Below are 20,769 nucleotides of genomic sequence, written 5' to 3' on the forward strand. Positions count from 1 at the left end.
CGGAACAGCTGGTAGTTTCGAACTGCTGACCTTGCAGTTCACAGCCCGATTTGTAACCACTATGCTACCAGAGCTCCTTGCTATCATTAATTATGCCATAATAATTATGCAAATATAATAACTCATCACTTTATTTGTTCCATGGATTAAGGAATAGTTGCAATTATAACCGTGTTGTTGCTAACTGCCGCTGAGTCTGATCCAACTCATAGTGACCCTGTATAAGGTTTCTGAGGCTTTAAAAGCAGATGAGGAGCAGAAAGCCTCATCTTTCTACTGTGGAATGGCTGGCAGGCTTGAACCATGGACATTGTGGTTCACAGTCCAGTGCTTATCATATAATCTTAAATCTTGCTAAATATAAAACGAGACTTATTGTCATAAGTTTTTATTTTGTTTCTCAAAGTAAATTCCTAATCAAATCTTCTGTCCCCACACCTGTTAACATCCATTGTTGTTGTTGTTAAGTGCCATTGAGTTGGTTCTGACCCATAGCGACCCTGTATAGGGTTTTCAAGGAGCAACTGGTGATCTTGAACCATCAACCTTGCAATTCAAATGGCTTTGTAGTCTGGCGCATTAACCCACAGTGCCATATCAGGACTGCATAACATCCATAGTGAGGAGTTAGTTCTATGTTTGAGCCCACTGTTGCAGCCATAGTGTCATTCCATCTCATTGAGGGCTTTCCTCTTTTTTGATGACCTTCTAGTTTAACCAAGCATGATGTCCATCTCCAAGGACTGGTCCATTTTAATCACATGTTGGAAATTCATGAGATGAATTTCAAAGCTTTGTTATCTTCCCAAGGAGCATTCTGGCTGTATTTCTTCCAAGACAGATTTGTTCATTCCTCTGACAGTCAATACTATATTCAATATTCTTTGCCAACACCACAATTCAAAGGCATCAGTTTTTCTTCAGCCTTCCTTATTCATTGTCCAGATTTTGCATGCATAGGAATCAATTGAAAACATCATCGTTTAGATCAGGCATATCTTAGTCCTTAAAGTAGTAACATTTTGGTTTTTAAACACTTTAAAGAGGTCTTTTCCAGCAGATTTACCCAATGCAATACATCATTTGATTTCTGGGTAGCTGCTTCCATGGGCATTGATTGTGGATCCAAGTAAAATGAAATCCTTGACAACTTCAATCATTTCTCTGTTTAACATGATGTTGTATATTGGTTTGGTTGTGAGGATTTTCGTTTGGTTTTCTGTTGAGGTTTAACCCATCAATAAATGCTTCAAGTCCTCCTCACCTTCAGCAAGCTAGGTTGCATCATCTGCATATTGCAGGCTGTTAATGAGTCTTTTTCTAATCCTGATGTTACGTTTTTCACAATCCTGCTTCTTGAATTAATTGTTCAGCACAGAGATCAGAAATTTATGGTGAAAGGCTGCAACTCTGATGCATACCTTTGCTGATTTTAAACTATGCAGTATCCCCTTGTGCTGTTTGAACAACTGCCTCTTATACAGATGCCACGTAAGTACAATGAAATATTCTGGAATTCCCATTCTTTGCAATGCTATCCATGATCTGTTATGATCAAATTGAATGCCTTTGCATAGTTAATAAAACATAATGGGCTCAAACATAGAATGATTAAGAGGATGGCACAGGGCCAGGCAAAGCTTCATTTTGTTATATATCGGACCACTTGAGTCAGAACCGACTTCATGGCACCTAACAATGAACATCTTTCCAGTTTCTCTGCTTTCAGCCATGATCCATCTGATTTCAGCAATGATATGCCTCATACCATGTCCTCTTCTGAATCCAGCTTGAATTTCTGAAGCTCCCTTTTTACTGTTGCAACTGTTTTTAAATTGTTCTTAGCAAAATTTTACTTACATTGTAAGATTAATGACTTATAAATTCTTCACAGATACAGATCACTTCCAGTAGGTTGGTCAGATAGTTGTCTTCTAAATTTCTTGGCATACACAAGTGAGCGCTTCTAGCATTGCACATGTTTGTTACAACATCTCAATTGATGTTCTGTCAATTCCTGGAGTTTAGATTTTTACCCAATGCGTTCAGTGCAATTTGGACTTCTTCCTTTAATACTATTGGTTCTTGATCCTATGCTACCTCATGAAATGGTTGAATGTTGACCAATCCTTTTTGGTACAGTGACTCTTCATTACTTCAATCTTCTTTTGATGCATCTTGTGTTTTTCATCCCCACCCCACTCCATGTTGTTGGTGGTGCTGTTGAGTCTATTCCAACTGTGTACAACAGAACAAAACACTGCATCATTCTCACAATTGTCATTATGTTTGAGCCCACTGTTGCTGCCATTGTGTCAATGCATCTTGTTGGGAGTCTTCCTCTTTTTCAAGACTCTCCAGTTTATTAAGCATGATGTCCTTCTCCAAGGACTGGTCTCTCCTGAAAACATTCCCAAAATATGAGACATGAAGTCTCACCATCTCACCAGAAGCATTCTGACTGTAGTTCTTCTAAGACAGATTTGTTCGCTCTCTGGCATCCCATGGTACTTCTCCAACACCATAATTCAAATGCATCAATTCTTCTAAGGTTTTTCTTATTCATTGTCCAACTTTTGCACGCATCTGAGAGGATTGAAAATACCATGACACACCTTAGTTTTCAAACTAACATCTTTGCTCTTCAACACTTTAAAGAGGTCTTTTATAGCAGATTTTTCTAATGCCAATATGTCATTTGATTTCTATGAGTGTTGGTTGTGGATCCAAGCAAATAAATCTTTGACAACTTCAATTGTGATCTTGGATCTTCATCAATAAGTATTTTAAGTCCTTTTTCACTTCCAGCAAGTTAGATTGTGTCATCTGTATATTGTTAATGGGTCTTCCTCGAATCCATGGTCTTCTTCAGATACTCCAGCTTCTCACATTATTTGCTCAGCATACAGATTGAATAAATATGGCCAAAGGATACAATCCTGGAGCACACTTTTTCTGATTTTAAACCATTCAGTATCCCCTTGCTCTTATGACTGCCTCTTCATCTATGTGCTGGTTCCAAATGAGCACACTGAAGTGCTTTGCAATGTTATCCGTAGTCAAAAGTCTTTGTGTAGTTTTCCCCCATAGAATCCTTCAACATTACAACTCAAGGCTTGAATTTTTTCCCTCAGTTCTTTCAGCTTGAAAACTTCCCTTTTGATTTTCTAACTCCGGGTCTTCACACATTTCATTATAATGCTTTATTTTGTCCTCTTGAGCTGCCATTTAAAATCTTCTGTCACCATTTCTTCTATTTGCTTTAACTATCCTAAATTCAAGAACAAGTATCAGGGTCTCTTCTTACATCCATTTTAGCCTTTTTCTTTCTTTCTTGTCTTTTTAATGATTTGTTACTTTCTTCATGTATGATGTCCTTGACGCCACCCCACGACTCCTCTGGTCATCAGTATTCATACATCCAATCTATTCTGAGATGCTCTCTAAATCCAGGTGGGATATACTCAGGGCCCTACTTTCAATGTATGGTCTTGTTTCAATTTTCTTTCACTTCAGCTTGAACTTTCATATGAGCAACAGATGGTCTGTTCTACAATCAGCCCCTAGTTTTGTTCTGAAGGATGATATTGAACTTGTCCATCATCTCGTTCCACAGATGTTAATTGATTTGATTCCTGTGTATCCCATCCAGCGAGGTCCATGAATATAGTCACCATTTACGTTGTTGAAAAAGGTATTTCTTCCAATGAATAGATCTCTTGTCTTACAAAATTATGTGACAAAATCTCCATATTGATTGATGTTTGATTAGTCTCATACTGCAGAAAGTAATCTCATCTTTGGCATTAGTGACTGGTGCATAAATTTGAACAATAAGCATATAAATGTCCTTGTAGACCTAGGGAGATTATTAAATGAATAATATTATTAAACTAATAAACTAAAGATGTTTTATTTCAGAATAGATCCTGAAATGTTTGGTCGGTTGGTTTTGGTGAAGAATGCATTACCATTCGCTTTCCATCATTCTCAGCAAAGCAGACCTTATTAATACCAATTCAAAATGACCAGTACCTTGCTGCTTGATGGACAGCAGCATGTAGGGATGGTGAGTTTGTCAACATTTTCTCAGGCCAATGAATTCTTTTCAAGAATATCTGCAAAGCTACCTTAAAACACCCACACATATCTCCTTCCTTTTCACAGAAACAATCCAAGGTCTTCAAGTGTAACAGTGAAAATGAATACATTTCCATGAACATCTTAGGACTGTTATGAGAAGTATTAGTGGAGCTCTAGCTCAACTATTTGGAATAGGCAAGCCTTGTAAGTTACTGCTTGGTCTTCTACATGACAGATTCTGCAGCTACCGAGGTTTAGCTGCAGCAGTTATCTGCTGCCCAGCTGAGTCCAGAGAGAAGCACATGAATTATTGAGAAGTGCCATCAGTGGCAAACTGACTGGATGGTCTGGCACATACTTCCAAGAGACTACAAAGAAACACCCAGATGACATGGGAGCAAAAGCTCAATTCTTTAAGTATATACATTAGCACCTCCTTGGAAAATATTTCTGCACACTGATGCCCAACCAACAGCAAGATGTGGTGGGGAGCCGGGGATGTTCTAGAATCAGACAGACCAGAGATTGGTCACTAATGAGCTGTGACTTCAGGTAAGTTCCTTGTCCTTTCTGAGGTTCCGTTTTCTTCATCTATAAAATGGGTAGCATCATTCCCACATGTTATGGAAAAGTATATGATATGATGTGGATATACAGTTAGCACAGTGCTTGACGCACAGCAAACAAAACATTCTAGCTGTCAAAGCGCTGGGCACATTGATGCTGCTGTTGTTGTTAAGTGACATCAGGTCAGTTTTGACACACAACGACCCTGTATAGGTTCTCCAAGGAGTGGCTGGTGAGTTTGAACTGTCAACCTTGCAGTTAGCAATCCAGTGCTTATCCTACAGCACCACCCAGAAAGTATTTTTCTGTCCCATAGCAAATGGGACTTGATAACCTTCAAAACCATGAGTTGCGTGTTTCTTCTTCCTTTCTTCGCCATCATGTAAGTGCTGCTACCTTTCATCTTTGCTATGTCTTCTCATAAGACTTTCAGGATCGAGAGATTCCTGGCCAAGAAACGAGAAGCAGAATTGCCCCACTCCCCAAAGGATTCGAATGAAAACTGGTAATAAAATCAGATCTAACTCCAGGAGAAGACACTGGAGAAGAACCCAGCTGGGTCTCTAAGGACTCGCACATGTGATGCCACAGCACACATAATGTACCGAGATGCTAGCACTCTACCAGATGAAGTTACATTTTGCAAAGATCTGGTCAATTGAACATGTATTGTAAAACTTCTGGGTTCTTCCTATATTTTTCTGTTTCCGCATTACAAGGTCGGCTTTTTATATATGTGAGACCTTTGGTTTGAAAACAAAACAAAACCAAGAGTACAGGTTTATGCAAAAGGGGGAGGAAACACAAGTTAGAAAGGTGTGTGTGTGTGTGTGTGTGTGTGTGTATGGGGGGAGGGGTTACAATTTGTACAACAGGAAATGTATACAGACCCTTGGGCTTTTAGTCCTTTTTGGTTGCTATCTGGTGCCCAGACACAGATACTTGGCAGGGCACTTGGAAAAGCCCTACTGGGTGGAAATGCTCAATCCATCCATAATATGGTCTGTTTTCTGAAGCACTTTCATCTTCTCATTTTCTACTCAAGAAGTATCTGAAGTGACTCTTATTCACCTTAGCTTGGCCTTGAAGTCTCTTCCTCATCTGCCCATTGGGAGTTGTTTCCCATTCCATGGACCTTTTCCTTCACATGTCTGGTCTAGTCATTGTGTTTCTCCTAAATACACCTGGTACTTTTCTACCTCAATGCCTTCCACAATCCCTCACCCTAACCTCTGGCACCTTAGCTTCTATCTAAAGCCTACAAAACCTCAGGGCCTCCACAAAGTCCACAGGAGTCTCTCTGTTAGAAATATCTGCCAGCATGAATGCAACCCACATATCAAAGTTCACTGCTTAAAATTTGTTGAAATGTCGATGCCTGGGAGGCAGGGATCATGCCACACACTTCTACAACTCACTTACAGTACCTAGCACTGTGACTTGGACATAGATAGCCAAGTGCCTGTCCAACTGCTGGCTGGCTGGTTCATTGTCTCCACTTTCCACTAGCTTACATTGACACACCATCCAGAAAGACTAATCGCTAGAAAAGAACACCATGGTTGATAAAGTAGAGGGCCAATGAAAATGAAGGATGGAATGACACACGAGCCCCAACAATGGGCTAGCACATACCAATAATCATGAAGCAGGACTGGGCAATGCTTCATTCACCATGAGATGGAGCTGACACCATGGCAATCAACAACTAACAGCAACAAGCTTCCATAGCCTATTGTGAGCTCCATCAAACCCCTAGAATGGAAACCCTGACCTTTATGTTTGCTCTCTCCTTTCTTTTGGGCTAAACAAGCCAAATAAAACCATACTGGCCAGATGTGGGCTGTTATCTAACTACCTCATCTCAAAGTCTTTCAGTTTAGCTTCAGCCTAGCCCTCCACTCTCCTTGACTGAGACCTCCACATGTAGTGGCTGCCAATTACAGGGTCTGATGAAGCACTTGGAACCAGAGCTCTGGGAACAGAAGACTGCTTCCTCACATTATACATGTTGGTGTGCCACACAGAACTGCCGCCTTGGATCTGGGCACTGAAGCCTGCTGGTATAAAGTAGATATCAAAATGGCTCTAAAGGCATGGGGTGGTCATAATTAGTTAACGATGTCTACTCCCATCCCATCTAGGGAAATGGGGGGTGGGCTTTAAAGCTGCTAGCAAGAGACAACAAGGGCTTCTCCTGCGTACTGGCAGTGAATTGTCAGCTTCTCTTTACAGCTCATTGAAGGAGGGGTGGTAGGAAAACCTGGCAGGAAATATTTGATAACTGACACTTCTTTCTAAATCAATTTTTCATCGGCAAATGACACCTGCATCCCTTTAAAGAGGAATGGATATTTCAGTACATTGGAAAGGCCATTTAGCTGGCAGGAAGAAGATAAAAGTGCCATCCCAGGTTTACATATGAAATATACCAGTCCTTTGATGTTGTTAATGACAGGTAGGGATTGAAAGCAGGGTCACTGACTGAGGAATCTATAATGAACCTTCCCTTCCTAGTACTTGAGCCTCAGAGATTGTTCTCACTTAACACTGCCCATGTTGTTGTTGCCAGTTGCTGTTATGTTTCCTTCAACTTATTGTGACCTTATGCACAACAGAATGAAACGTGTCATCCTCAAGATCACCGACTGGCGTATTTCAATCATCGCGACTATTCTGCCAACCTGTCTCAACACAGGTCTCCCACACATTCATTGACCAACATTCAACCTAACCAAACATGATATCTTCCTCAGTTGGTGGGTCTTTCCTGATGACCAGTCCGAAGCAAGTGAGCTGGACGCTGCTAGTCTGTTCTGATCCATCAAGTTTTCACTGGCTTATTTTCTAAGTGCATCACCAGGACTTTATCCCAAGTCTGACATAGTGTGGAAGCTCCACTGAAACCTTTCCACCATGAGAACCCTGTTAGGATTTGAAATGCTAGAGGCATAGCCTTCAGCATCACAGCACCATGCAGTCCTCGAGAGTGCAGCAAACTGAAAGATGAGAAGTAGACACTGCTCCTTGGACCCATTTATCTGTGGCCCCCAGTATGTCTGCCTACTGTGGGTGCTAAGACAACGCTTGTGCTCTGAAGGATGAATCCTGCCCAGGAAGACATGCATCCAGATCAAGGTGCTGCTTGCCTTCCCTTCATTTCCAGCTGATTGGAAGAACTTGGCTCCAACACCTCTTCCCTAGGGAAGTCGTCCTTCCCTGCCCTCTGCGTTGATGGCAGGGCCCTGTCTCCACCAGCTTACCAGAACCTTGTACTACAACCCTTAACAGGGCTAACTGTTCTCTGTGTCTTCTATTATTGTACTGTTGCCTTTCTACTCCAACAAAGTAGAAGACTCATAAGGGCAAGGACCACGAGTGCTTTGCTTTCCTTTGTATTTCTGGTTCCTCAAATAGTATCTGCTGCATAGTAAGCTTTCAGGAGAGGTACTCGCTAAGACTGCAGGCTCTGGGGCTGAACTCTCTGAGTTCTAACCATGATTCAGTTACTCACTAGCTGTGTGACCTCAGACAAGTAACCTAACCTTTCTGTGCCCCAGTCTCCTCACTTATAAAATGATAATAGTGTCTACCTCACAGTGTTGTTTTTGTTGTTGCTAGGTACCCTCTAGCTGGTTCCAACTCATACTGAAGCTATAATACAACAGAATGAAACACTGCCCAGTCATGTGCCATCCTCACAATTACTATTCTATTCGAATCCATTGCTGTTGCCACTGTATCAGTCTATCTTGTTAGGGATCATCCTCTTTTTCTTGATCCTCTACTTTATTTATTTATTTTTTCATACAGCAGCTTGACTTTTAATAATAAAAAACTCAAGAGAGAGCCAGTGTCCATCATTTGGAGAATGGAGAAATAAAACTGTGGTGCATTCATAAAATATTAATCATGTTCAGATCTTACTGATATGTACAGATGATTTTGGAGACAGATACTTGTTCTGAATTAGCAATAAGACTACAGATCCTACAGACACAAGAAAGCTTCACAAGTTTGGAGACCTTCTCAAAAAGGTTTCAGTCTCCTTAGAAAGAAAACAACATAGTGAAAACTTCTAAATAAGAATCCATCTACACCCATATATGTCTTTACTACTACAAAAAAGACCTTTCCTATATTTTTTGATACTAACAATCACTTTGGGAAGTAGGCAGGATTCAGTTATTCATGCCAACAAGGTATCTCCCCATAAATACAGAAGGATACCAAGAAAAATTTGCTCTTAGATCTAATATTCATATATCCCCAAAACAACTAAAGATAAAAATAGTTTTTCCAATTATCTTTAGTTTCAGAAATTACATTAGACATTTATTTTCAAAATCCATCCTTTATAGAGAAGATAAGAAATTTCTAAAGTCCATCTTTGGGATCTTTGGAGTTTCTTGTTGACTAAGCAACATTTTGAGTTGAGAGAAGTGTTTCTTTGTTTTGCTCATATTTTCTGAGGAAGAGGAAAGTGGGTGTTGACTGTCCAGATGTAGGTGTTCTGATAATCAATGCAGGGCTCTTGCCTTTGGATGCAGACACAGCATGATTTCGGTTTGCAGAGTTCAGAGTCTTTCTCTCTGGTGTCTTCACAGTCGGTTTAGTTGAAGGAGTGCTAGGAGTGCCCTTCAATGATGATAGAAAGCTTCTACTTTTACCTTGATGTCTAACTGTTCTATTGCATGTTTTACAAGTAATCAACAATTCACTTTTGGAGTCTTTGTACTTCTCCACAATTTTTGTTTCTTTAAAACTGAGTGTATAACCTTTTGCTTCTCGATTAAGAACTTTCTGTACTTTGGGTGTCAGTTTAGGCTTGGGTTTGAGGCACACTCGAGAGCTATCTAGAGAGTACCAGCAACTAGAAACAGTATGGACATGTTTCTTCAAAAGTGTTCTTAGCATAGGAGCTAGCGGGCTTGACCCAGACAGCTGGCGTGTAGTTTTCGCGCCGCAGCCTCAAGATAGTGCTTCTGCCACATCGTTGTCGGTGAGACAAGTCTTGAGCCTCTACTTTAACAAGCATAATGTATCTCTCCAGGGGTTGAACCCTCCTGTCAACATGTCCAAAAATAGAGAGATGAAGTGTCACCATACTCACTTCCAAAGTGCATTCTGGCTATACTTCTTCCAAGGCAGATTTATTTGTTCTTCTGGAAGTCCACAGTACTTTCAATATTCTTCTCCAACACTATAAATGCATCGATTCTTCTACAGTCTTCCTTATTAGTCATTGTCCAAATTCCCCATGAATATGGGGCAATTGAAAATAATAAGACTTGGGTCAGGTGCACCTTAGTCATTAAGCTAGTATCTTTGCCCTTTAACCCTTTATATAGGTCTTCTGCAGCAGGTTTGCCTAATGCAATACATCATTTGATTTCTTGGCCACTGCTTCCATTGAGTGCTGATTGTGGATCCAACCAAAATGAAATCTTTGACTACTTCACTCTTTTCTCTATTTTATCATAATGTTATTTACTGGTTTAGTTCTAAGTATTTTTTGTTTTCTTTATATTGAGGTGCAACTCATACTGAAGGTTGATCTTGGATCTTCATCAATAAGTATTTTAAGTCTTCTTCAATTCCAGCAAGCAAGGTTGTATCAGCTGCTTATCATAGGTTGTTAAGGAATCTTCCTTCTATCCTGATGCCATTTTCTTCTTTATATAATCCATCTTCACAGATTATTTGCTCGGTATATAGATTGAATAACTATGATGAAAGGATACTACGCTGGCACACACCTTTCCTGATTTTAAACCATTCAGTATCCCAATGTTGTGTTCTATCAACTGCCTCTTGGGCTGCATACAGGTTGCTGATGAGCAAAATTATCCATAGTTTGTTAGTATCCACACAACTGAATGTCATTGCTTAGTCAACAAAGTACAAGCAAACATCTTTCTGGTATTTTCTGCTAATAGCTAAGACCCATCTGACATCAGTAATAATATCCCTCATTCCATGTCCTCCTCTGAAGCTACCTTGAATTCCAGGCAGCAATCTGTCCATGTACTGTAGCAACCATTTTTGAATGATCTTCAGCAAAATTTTACTTGAATGCATATTAATGATACAGAGTCCAATGATTTCTGCATTCCATTAAGTTACCTTTCTTTGGAATGGGTACAAGTATTGCTCTCTTCCAAATGATCTGTCAGGTAGCTGTTTTCCAAATCTCTTGGCAAAGATCAGTTAAAGCCTCCAGGTTTGCATTAGTTTGCTAAAACATTTCAGTAGGTATTCTGTCAATTCCTAGAGCCTTGTTTTTCATCAGTGCCTTCAGTGCAGCTTGAATTTCTTCTTTCAAAACTATCAGCTCTTGATCATATGCTACCTCTTGAAATGGCTGAGCATCAACCAATTCTTTTGCACACTTCATTATAATACCAGACTTTGTTTTCTTGAGCTGCCCTTTGAAATTTTCTGTTCAGCTCTTTCACGTTCTCATTTCTTACAACTGCTTTAGCTTCTTTATACTGAAGTGAAAGTTTCAGTTTTTCTGATACCCATTTTGGTCTTTTCATTCTTTCTTGTCTTCTTGATGACCTTTTGCTTTCTTCCTGTATAATGGTCTTGATGTCATCCCACAACTCTTCTGATTTTCAGCCTTTAGTGTTTAATGAATCAAATCTGTTCTTCAGATGATCTCTAAATTCAGGTGGGATATGTTCAAGGTCATATTTTGATTTTTGTGAACTTTTTTCACTTTTCTTCAGCTTCAACCTGAACTTGCATAGGAGCAAATGATGACCAGAGTCTGCTCCTGGCCTTCTTTTGGCTGATGACAGGGAGCCTCTCCATCTCCTCTTTCCACAGATGTAGTCAATTTAACTCCTGTGTATTCCATTTGGAGATGTGTGTAGTTGCTTTTTATGTTGTTAAAAAGGTATTTGCAATGAATAAGTCATTGATCTTACAAAATTCTATCATGGGATCGTCAGCATCATTTCTAATCACCAAGGTTGTACTTTACAACTATGGATCCTTTCCTCTTTGTTTTTCACTTTTCACATTCCAATCACCAGTAATTATCAATGAATCTTATTTATATGTTTGATCAATTTCAGACTGATAGAAGTAGGTATAATTCTTCACCTTCATCATCACTGGCTTTAGTGGTAGGTGTGGAAATTTGAGTAATAGTAGTATTAAATGATCTTCCTTGTAGGCGTGTGGATATTACCCTATCCCAGACAGCACTGTACTTCAAGACAGATCTTGATATGTTGCTTTTGCTGATGAATGATACGCCATTCCTCTTCAATCTGTCATTCCTGGCATAGTAAACCATGTGATCGTTAGATTCAAAATGGCCAATATCAGTCCATTTCAGTTCACGAATGCCTAGGATATCAATGCTTATGCATTCCATTTCATTTTTTACAATTTCCAATTTTCCTAGATTCATAATTCATACATTACACATTCTGGTTATTAATGAATGTTTACAGATGTTTCTCTTCATTTTGATTGTCACCTGTGAAGGTGGGTGTAAAGAGTTGCAAAATCTTCTCCCACTGAAAACCACAATATATTGAATGACTGAATAAAACCAACAGTAAGGAAAACAGAATTCACCCAAAAATGTCGTAGAGAGAGAAAGTGAGACAAACAAACACTAAGAAGGCAGTCTTCCCCTGTGTGTAACAATGGCCAGGGTGGGAGAGTCTTTGCCACCATCAGTTGGGTGGATGGCTGGGCAGCTAGTTAAACAGATATAGAATGATGCAGCTTTTGCACCCTGATCTTTATGTAACTCAAGGCCATTTCTAAATTAGGTCAGAATACATTCCAAATAATGAGTGATCTATAATCAAGATGATTGATAATGGCTAATATCTATTGATTAAAGCCCTGGTGATTCAAGTTAAGCTCTTGACTGCTAACTGAAAGATTGGCAATATGCTTCTGTAAAGATTTGTATTCCGCGCCCTCAAAAATCCTATCGTGTGATTTATAACCTGCACACACGAAAGCGCCATGAGTTGGCACCCAACAACATTCCAGCAACGTGTACTGAGCAAGATGCTAAGCACTTCACATGAGTCCTCTAGTCAATGTTATAACCTGAAGTCGGCAGCTCCTTGAGACTCATGAGAGACGAAAAGGACAGGCAGGTTAGATTTCTTGCCCACTGTGCCAAGCTGTGAAGCAAACGTGTTGGCTGGGATTTGACCTCCCAAATGTCTTGCATTAATTATGAGTTTCTAAGGATTTCCTAGTAAATCAGAAGACTGATCACACAATTAAAAAGATGAATGTCATCTTTACCTCTTATAGTTAAGTCAGTGACTAAATACACAGGAAAGACATTCTAGGGCACAGACTCTGATCCTTCAGACTTGTGACCACAAAATATTACTGATTAATAATGAGAACCTACACTATTTCTAAGGAGCCCTGGTGGCACAATGGTTAAATGCTGGGCTGCTAACCAAAAGCTTGGCAGTTTGAACTTACATACGAAGTGAAAAAACCTACTCATCGGCTCCCATAAAGATTTCAGCTTAGGAAACTCTATGGAGGAGTTTTTACTTTGTCGATAGGGTTACTGGAGTCCTGGTGTGGTGTTGTGGGTTAGTGCACTGAACTGCAAAGTAGGCTTGAAATGCAAGGTCGGTGGTTCAAGTTCACCAGCCGCTCTTTAGAAACCCTATACAGGATCACTATGGGTCAGAACCGTCTCCATGGCACTTAACAATAACATCACATACTATTAGTTGGAATCAATGCCATGGCACATAACACCACCACCACCCTGTCTCTCTTTTTGGATCCAACATTAGAGATGAACAGAGGGTTGAGCATAATGAGAAGGCCTTTGGAAATTACCTGCTGCTTAGGTTTTCAAACTGGGTCCTGTGGAACCCACAAATCCAGACAGATGGTGGTGACAGTGCTGAGTACGAGGCAAAGGGAGAGGTTCATATACTAGGGCTCAATGGAAGAGTCCCTTTGAAGAAACGCATCCATTACTAAAACCTGTTTGAAAACCACTGACAGTCCAATGCCCTCATGTGACAGGTGATGAGACCGAGCATCAGAGAGAAAAAGTAATGGACTCTGTGCCACACAGACACACGCTCCTGTTCTCTTGGGGGTAGTCGTGACGTGACGGTTGTGTGCCATACAGTCAGTTCCAACTTACAGCTACCCTGGATAGGGTTTTTGAGACTATAAATCTTTATGGGAGCAGAAAGCCTCATCTTTCTCCCACAGAACAGCTGGTAGTTTCCAACTGCTAACCTTGAAGATAACAGCCTGACTCATAACCAGTACAAAGCTCTTGGAAGTTGTTGCTGTTGTTGTTAAGTAGAGTCGAGTCAGTTATGACCCATAGCGACTCTGTATAAGGTTTCCTAGGAGCAGCTGGTGAGCTTGAACCACCGACCCTGCAGTTCAAACAACTTTGCAGTCTGGCGCATTAACCCACAGCATCCCACCAGGGAGTAGGGGGTGAAAAATAAGGCCTTTCAGGCAGATGGAGCTACGTTTGACTCTTTGATTCTGCCACTTACTTCTCTTTTCCTAAGCCTCACTTTTGTAATCTGAGAAATGGATATAGTCATATCTTCCACATCAAGTTTTGTAAACTTAGTGGGCTAATGAAGCAAAGTGCTGGGATAATTGTAAGTGGTCAGCTGCTGGAGGTCAGAGGTCCTTGGAGGCAGCACAGAGGCTTTGGAGGTACTAGATGGACCTACGTTCAATTCCCAATATATCCATCTCCAGCTGTGTGGCTACAGACAGATCATTTCAATTCTCTGAGCCTTCAATTCCTCATCTATTAAAGTGACACAACCAGTCCTTGCTTAAAGGTGTGTTGGAAGACCTAGGCCATATGAAGCATGCAAAATGTTCACCGCATTGCCTGGACCATAATAGGTGCTCAGTAAATGCCTACTAATTATCATCATATCACTTTCAACTGGTGCCACATCTCCTAAGGGAACTGCTACTGGAATGTTCCTGGGAATATCTATCAAGACGCTCCAGCCTTCTGTGGCATGGAATGCTAGGAAATCTTGGAAGACCCACCTGAATCAACAAGACACAGGTCTGGAGTATGAGAGGGGCATGACTTAGAACCTCCCACCCCATAGCTGCCTCTGAAAGAATGTGTTGCATGATTGCACCTTTTATCTCAAAAAAAAAAAAAAAAAAAATTTTTTTTTTTTAAAGGGGAGTGGAAGCCAAGACCTCCAAGGTCAGGTTCACTTCCCTGCAGGCTCCTCCAGGGCTGAAGGGAAATTTCAAGAATGTAGTCTCTGGGCCCAGTTTACATTCCCACCCTCTTGGTATCCAGGATACCAGGAGGAACTGTCACATTCCATCCCACCAATGGGCCTCCTCAGCACCTCCCCTGCTGGGGGCAGGGCTTGCTGCTTGGTGTGTTCTTGGGGACAAAGTTGATGGTAAAACAGCTGAAGCCCCTGTCCTTGGGGAGTCTGCGGGACAGTGGGGAAGAAAGACAATGACACACACGATTGGGCGGTTCTACAAAGCAGCAGCACACAGCGGTATGAGACTGTATGTAGGGCCTCATCTAGTCTGGAAGATTAGAGAAGGCTCAGGGATGAAGAATGGGCATGTGGAAATAAGTGAAGACAGGAGAGGATGATTCCAGGTAGAAGGGCAAGCATTGGCAAAGGAGCTGCAATGCAGAAGGTTGCAATGCCTTTGTAAACCTATCGCCAGAGTGCAGCACAGGGGAAACAATGCCAGAGAGCAAAATTAGGATTAGTCTGAGGTGCTCTGTGGTCATGCATGTTAGAGAGAGCAGACTTGTAATGAAGAACCAGGGCAGAGGCTCTGGGTTCTATGCAAGGGTTGTGTGATCAGATATATTCTTATATTTGTTGTTTGTGTTGTTAAGTACTGTTGAGTTGGTTTCAACCCATACTGACCCTATATAGGGTTTCAAAGGAGCAGCTGGTGAGTTTGAACCGCCGACCTTGCAGCCCAGCGCCTTAACCCCCAGCACCACACCAGGACCCCAAGGTTGAATTAGGTCCTTCCAAAATATGTATTGGAGTTCTGGTGGTGTGGTGCTGTGGGTTAATGCGCTGGACTGCAAAGCTGGCTTGAACCACAAGGTTGGCAGTTTAAGCTCACCAGCCATTTCACGGAAACCCTATACAGGGTCGCTATGGGTCGGAAACGACTTGACAGCACTTAACAACAACAACAACAAAATACGTATTGAATTCCTGGCCTTTGTACCTGTAGATGTGACCCTGTTTAGAAATGGGTTTTGTTGTTGTTGCTATTGTTATTATTAGGTTGATGAGTCCATAGCAGTGTCTAATGGATCCTAAACTTAATTCCTTCTGAGTTATAAAAAAAACTAGAGTAGACACATTTACAATCAGGGCAGACAAAAGTCATGTGAGGATGGTCTACAAGCCAAGGAAACAAGCAACACCCAGAGCTACTATCAAGGAAAGAATTAGAGACCCTGGTTTGGACTTGTTGCTTCTGTAAATGTGAGAAAATAGGTTTCTGTTCTTTAAAGCCACTCCCTTGTGGTATTTGTGTTCCAGAAGCAACTAGGAAACTAACGTCAGGGATTTTAGTAGGTTTTAAGGTTACCAAGATGATAGATCTGGGCTGAGAGTGAGTACACAGTTAGAGCTAGGCGGATCGTCCCCTTTCCAAATGTCCCTCCCTCTCCACACCTGCTGCCCCCCACCCAGGAAAGCCCTGGCACAGCACCAACATTAAACTAGATTCTGTACTGACACAACTTCCCATCAGCCTCTCTGGGTTGCAGAGTTCACAGAAGTGCTGCCCATAAAAAATCAGTTCATCCCAGGAAATCCATTTTCCCAATGAGGGTTCACAGGACTGGACCTGTTTCTCAAACACCGCTACTGCAAAATGGATACTCCCTTCAGCTCCAGCAGAGAGAAGAGCGTCTGCATATGTCTGTAAAGAAGGAGGAAGGAGGACAGAAGATAGTTGGTTAGGTAATTGGCTAGTGGTTTCTTTGGAACACTGATGAGCCTGGTGAAGTTCTTGATCATCTGAACATGGAGTGCTGGCTGGCTGTCAGCCTGTGTTTGACAGAGAACCTAACCTGGCTGCCCAGTACCTAGCGCCCCACTCCCAGAGTCTGAGGCCTGGAAGTCTGCAGTGGGGTTTGAGTCTCTAAAGGGTTTTCCCCACTCCTCTTTTGGGCTTATGTTGTCGTTAAGTGCTATTATGTTGGTTCTGACTCATAGCAATCCTGTGTAGGTTTTTCCAAGGAGTGGATGGTGAATTTGAACTGCCGACCTTGCAGTTCAAACTGACCTTGTGGTCTAGTGCATTAAGCACAGCACCACACCAATACTCCACTGGGCTTATATTGGCTGTTTTTATTTTCAGGAATAGATCACCAGATATTTCTTCTGAGGTACCACAGGGTAGACTCAAATCATTTTTACATGTAATGTACTTGACGGCTAAGCAAAGAGTTGGGAGGTCCGAGCACAGTACTACTCTAACACTTACGGGGTTGCCATGAGTTGGAATCAACCTAATGGCAATTTTCTTTTTTTAAAAAAAGTATGTTGCTGTTGTTAAGTGCCGTCAAGTCTGTTCTGACCCATAGCGACCCTGTATAGGGTTTTCGAGGAGCAGCTGGTAAGCTTGAACTACCAACCTTGCAGTTCAAACGGCAAGTGTTAATCACTTCCTATATGTCTTTCCAGAAATGTTTTCATGAACATATATATGCACACAGCATACTATACACTCACACACACATACATATACATACCGACTATATATCTACATTATGTACCTTCACTTAGAGAGCACAGGATTATCAAAGGTACATTCAAGGAAAAAACATTGCCAATAAACTACAACCCAATGCTTTCTTCACGTTACCATATTGATTTAGATTGAAAAAGCTCATTTAGATTTATTTAGATATTGCTGTTATTGGGTGGCATCAAGTCAATTGACTCAGCGACTACACGTACAACCAAATGAGACACTGCCTAGTCCTGCACCATCTACACAATCTCCGCCATGTTGGAGCCCATTGTTGCAGCCTTACACAATCCATCTTATTGGAGGTCTTCCTCTTTTTCTCAAACCTTCAACTTTACCAAGCATGATACCCTTCTCCAGGAATTGGTCCCTCCTGATGTTGTTATTGTTGTTGTTATGTGCCGTGGAGTCGGTTTCGACTCATAGCGACCCTACACAGGGTTTCCAAGGCTGTATATCTTTACGGGAGCAGACCGCCTCATCTTTCTCCCGCGGAGCGGCTGGTAGTTTCGAACTGCTGACCTTGCGGTTTGCAGCCCGATTCGTAACCACTACACTACCAGAACTCCCTCCTCCTGATAAGACGTCCCAAGTACATGAAACCAGTCCTTCGAGAAGGAAATCATGTTTGACAAAGTAGAGGGTCAGGGAAAAGGAGGTAGACGGGTTGACACAATGGCTGCAATCAATGGGTTTAAACACAGAAATGACTGAGCATGGGGCAGGACTTGGTAGTGTTTCATTCTGTTCTATGTTGGGTCACTATGAGTCATAACTGACTTGCTGACACCTAACAACAATGACATAATGTAAAAAATCAAAGTTAATCTTAAAAGCAATAAATTCTCTATAGCACATATACCATTTCCTTCCGTTCACAGTTGACTATTGTTGTTGTTAAGTGACATTGAGTCAATTTCGATTCATAGTGACTTTGTACGGGGTTTCCAAAGAGCAGCAGGGTAGGTTTGAACTGCCAACCTTATAGTTCGCAGTTCAGTGCTTACCCTATAGCGCTACATCAGGAAAAGCAAACTCAGATGACTAGCTGGATCCGGCAGACAATTAAACAAGTACACAGACTAGGTAGTACTGAAATGAACATAAGTCTTTTAAAACAGTGGTTCTTTGAAAAAAGGAAAGAAAGAAAGAAAAAAAAAAGGTAAAAGATTAATAAGATTTCAGAGATACATAATATACTGAGGGGTCAGGGAAGAAGAATTGAATCAATGGAAAGCCGAATTGTTGAGTATAAAGAAAATCTCTCAATATTCATCTGCTAGAGGTCTGGTGTGGCTTCATAGGTTAAGCACTCAATCCACTGTACATTTAAGAATAAACTTTTGTAAAAAGAAAAAAATCCAACATTATCAGTCTGAACTACAAGGTTGGCAGTTCAAATCTTTGGAAACGCTATACAGGATAGCTATGAGTCAGAACCGACTCAACGGTACTTAACAACAACAACAACAAGAGCCCTGGTGGTGTAGAGGTTTTTATGTTGGGCTGCTAACTGCAAGATGAGCAATTTGAATCCACCAGTTAACTCCTTGGGAGAGAGAGAAGGCATTCTGCTCCCATATAGATCCATAGCTACAGAAACCCTACATATGCCCTCTATGAGTCAGAACTGACTCGACAGCAGTGGGTAGTAGGTAGAAGAACAATCAGAAAAAGGCAGAAACATAGCAAAGAAAGCCTAAGAATTATGTGGGACACCATCAAGAGGAATAACATATGCTGCATATTGGTTACGAATCGGGCTGCTAACCTCAGGGACAGCAATTCAAAACTACCAGCTGTTCTACAGGAGAAAGATGACGATTTTTGTTCCTGTAAAGATTTACAGTCTCGGAAACCCTGTACAGGGTCACTATGAGTTGGAACTGACTCCAGGGCACATACCCACCACCTCCATTCCACAACAAGAAGAAGAGATTAAAACAACCAGCGAGAAATCATCAAAGAGATACTAAAGGAAAACTTCCCTAACATCATGACTGATGACAAGATATGCATTCAAGTAGCTAAACATACTCCAAACAGGATAGACTCCAAGCAAATTCTCCAAAACCAAAAACAAGGAAAGAATTCTGAGAGCAGCTTAAGAAAAGTGAAAAGTAGCCTACAAAGGACAACCAATAAGATTAATCTCTGATTTTGCCAAAGAAACCATTCAGGCAAGAAGACAATGGGATGGAATATATAAAAATATGAAAGAAAGAAAATTGCCAACCAAGAATCATATATCCAGTAAGACTGTCCTTGAGAAGGGAGGGAGGTTGCAATGGGGACTAGCAGAGCAGCTATAGAAGATGCAGGAGCTGGAGCAAGTCCGATGGACCAGTGAAGCAGGTAGACATAAGTCACCATGACTTGGAGACCAGAAGAACTAGACGGTGTCCAGTACCACTGCCAACTGTTGTGAAAGGGATCACATTAGAAGGTCCGGGACTGAGTGGAAGAAAATGTGCAATAAAACTCAACAGTTTAAAAAAAAAAAAAAAGATGGGGCTTACTGATCAGATGGAGACTGCAGGAACGTGACTCTTTGGCCCTCAACCACTCTTTAGGTCTAGAGCAGAACTCACCCTCCTGGCACAATTTTCAGCCAAGCAGTAGGTTGGGATACAGGGAGAATGACACTAGTAAGGTATGCGCACCTTGGAATGGTCAATCATTGAAGATCAAAAGGTCAACATTTATCTAAGGACAAAGTTGAGAAGGGGTGGGAAGGAAGGTGGAATGGAAGTAGGAACCACAGGGTTTGTTGTTGTTGTGGTTAAGTGCCACTGAGTCCACTCTGACCCATCACAACCCTGTTTAGGGTTTCCAAAGAGCAGCTGGTGAACTTGAACCACCGACCTTGCAGTTCAAACAACTTTGCAGTTAAGTTTTGTTGAGTCAATTTCGATTCATAGCGACCCTGTATGGGGTCCACAATAGCCCACAGTGCCACACCAGGACTCCAGGAACCACAGGGTAGAAGCAGGGTAATTGTTGAAATGAAACAAAGTGTATGACTTGTTGAATATACAAGGGCAAGTCAAAAATTATCTATACTCCAGTTATATTAAAATGCCCATCCACATCCATGGCTGATGACAACATTTAGCATGCATATGAAGTGATTCTGTTGAACAAATGAGTGACAATGGATTATGTGGCAAATCAGTCATGGCTTTGTCTATGAAACAATTCATGACAAGTTTCAAAAAGTTTGTGAGAGATGGGTACTGAAACAGCTCACAGAAGAACATAAACAGAAGTGTTTGGACATCTGCAAACTAAATTTGGATGAATACTTGAAGAAGGATAAAAGTTTCTTTAAAAAATTCA

The 20,769-nt window shown here is 41.2% G+C and overlaps 1 protein-coding gene and 1 pseudogene across 1 annotated transcript in view; both read right to left on the reverse strand.

Moving 5' to 3' along the window:
* The window catches only part of WWC1 (WW and C2 domain containing 1), a 235,908-nt gene that overhangs the window by 158,626 nt on the left and 56,513 nt on the right, over window positions 1-20,769 (reverse strand). The gene's annotated exons all lie outside the window — the stretch shown is intronic.
* Window positions 9,067-9,644, reverse strand: LOC102829455 (annotated as a pseudogene).

This window comes from Chrysochloris asiatica, unplaced genomic scaffold (genome assembly GCF_000296735.1).
Source record: "Chrysochloris asiatica unplaced genomic scaffold, ChrAsi1.0 scaffold00071, whole genome shotgun sequence".
Lineage (NCBI taxonomy): Eukaryota > Metazoa > Chordata > Mammalia > Afrosoricida > Chrysochloridae > Chrysochloris > Chrysochloris asiatica.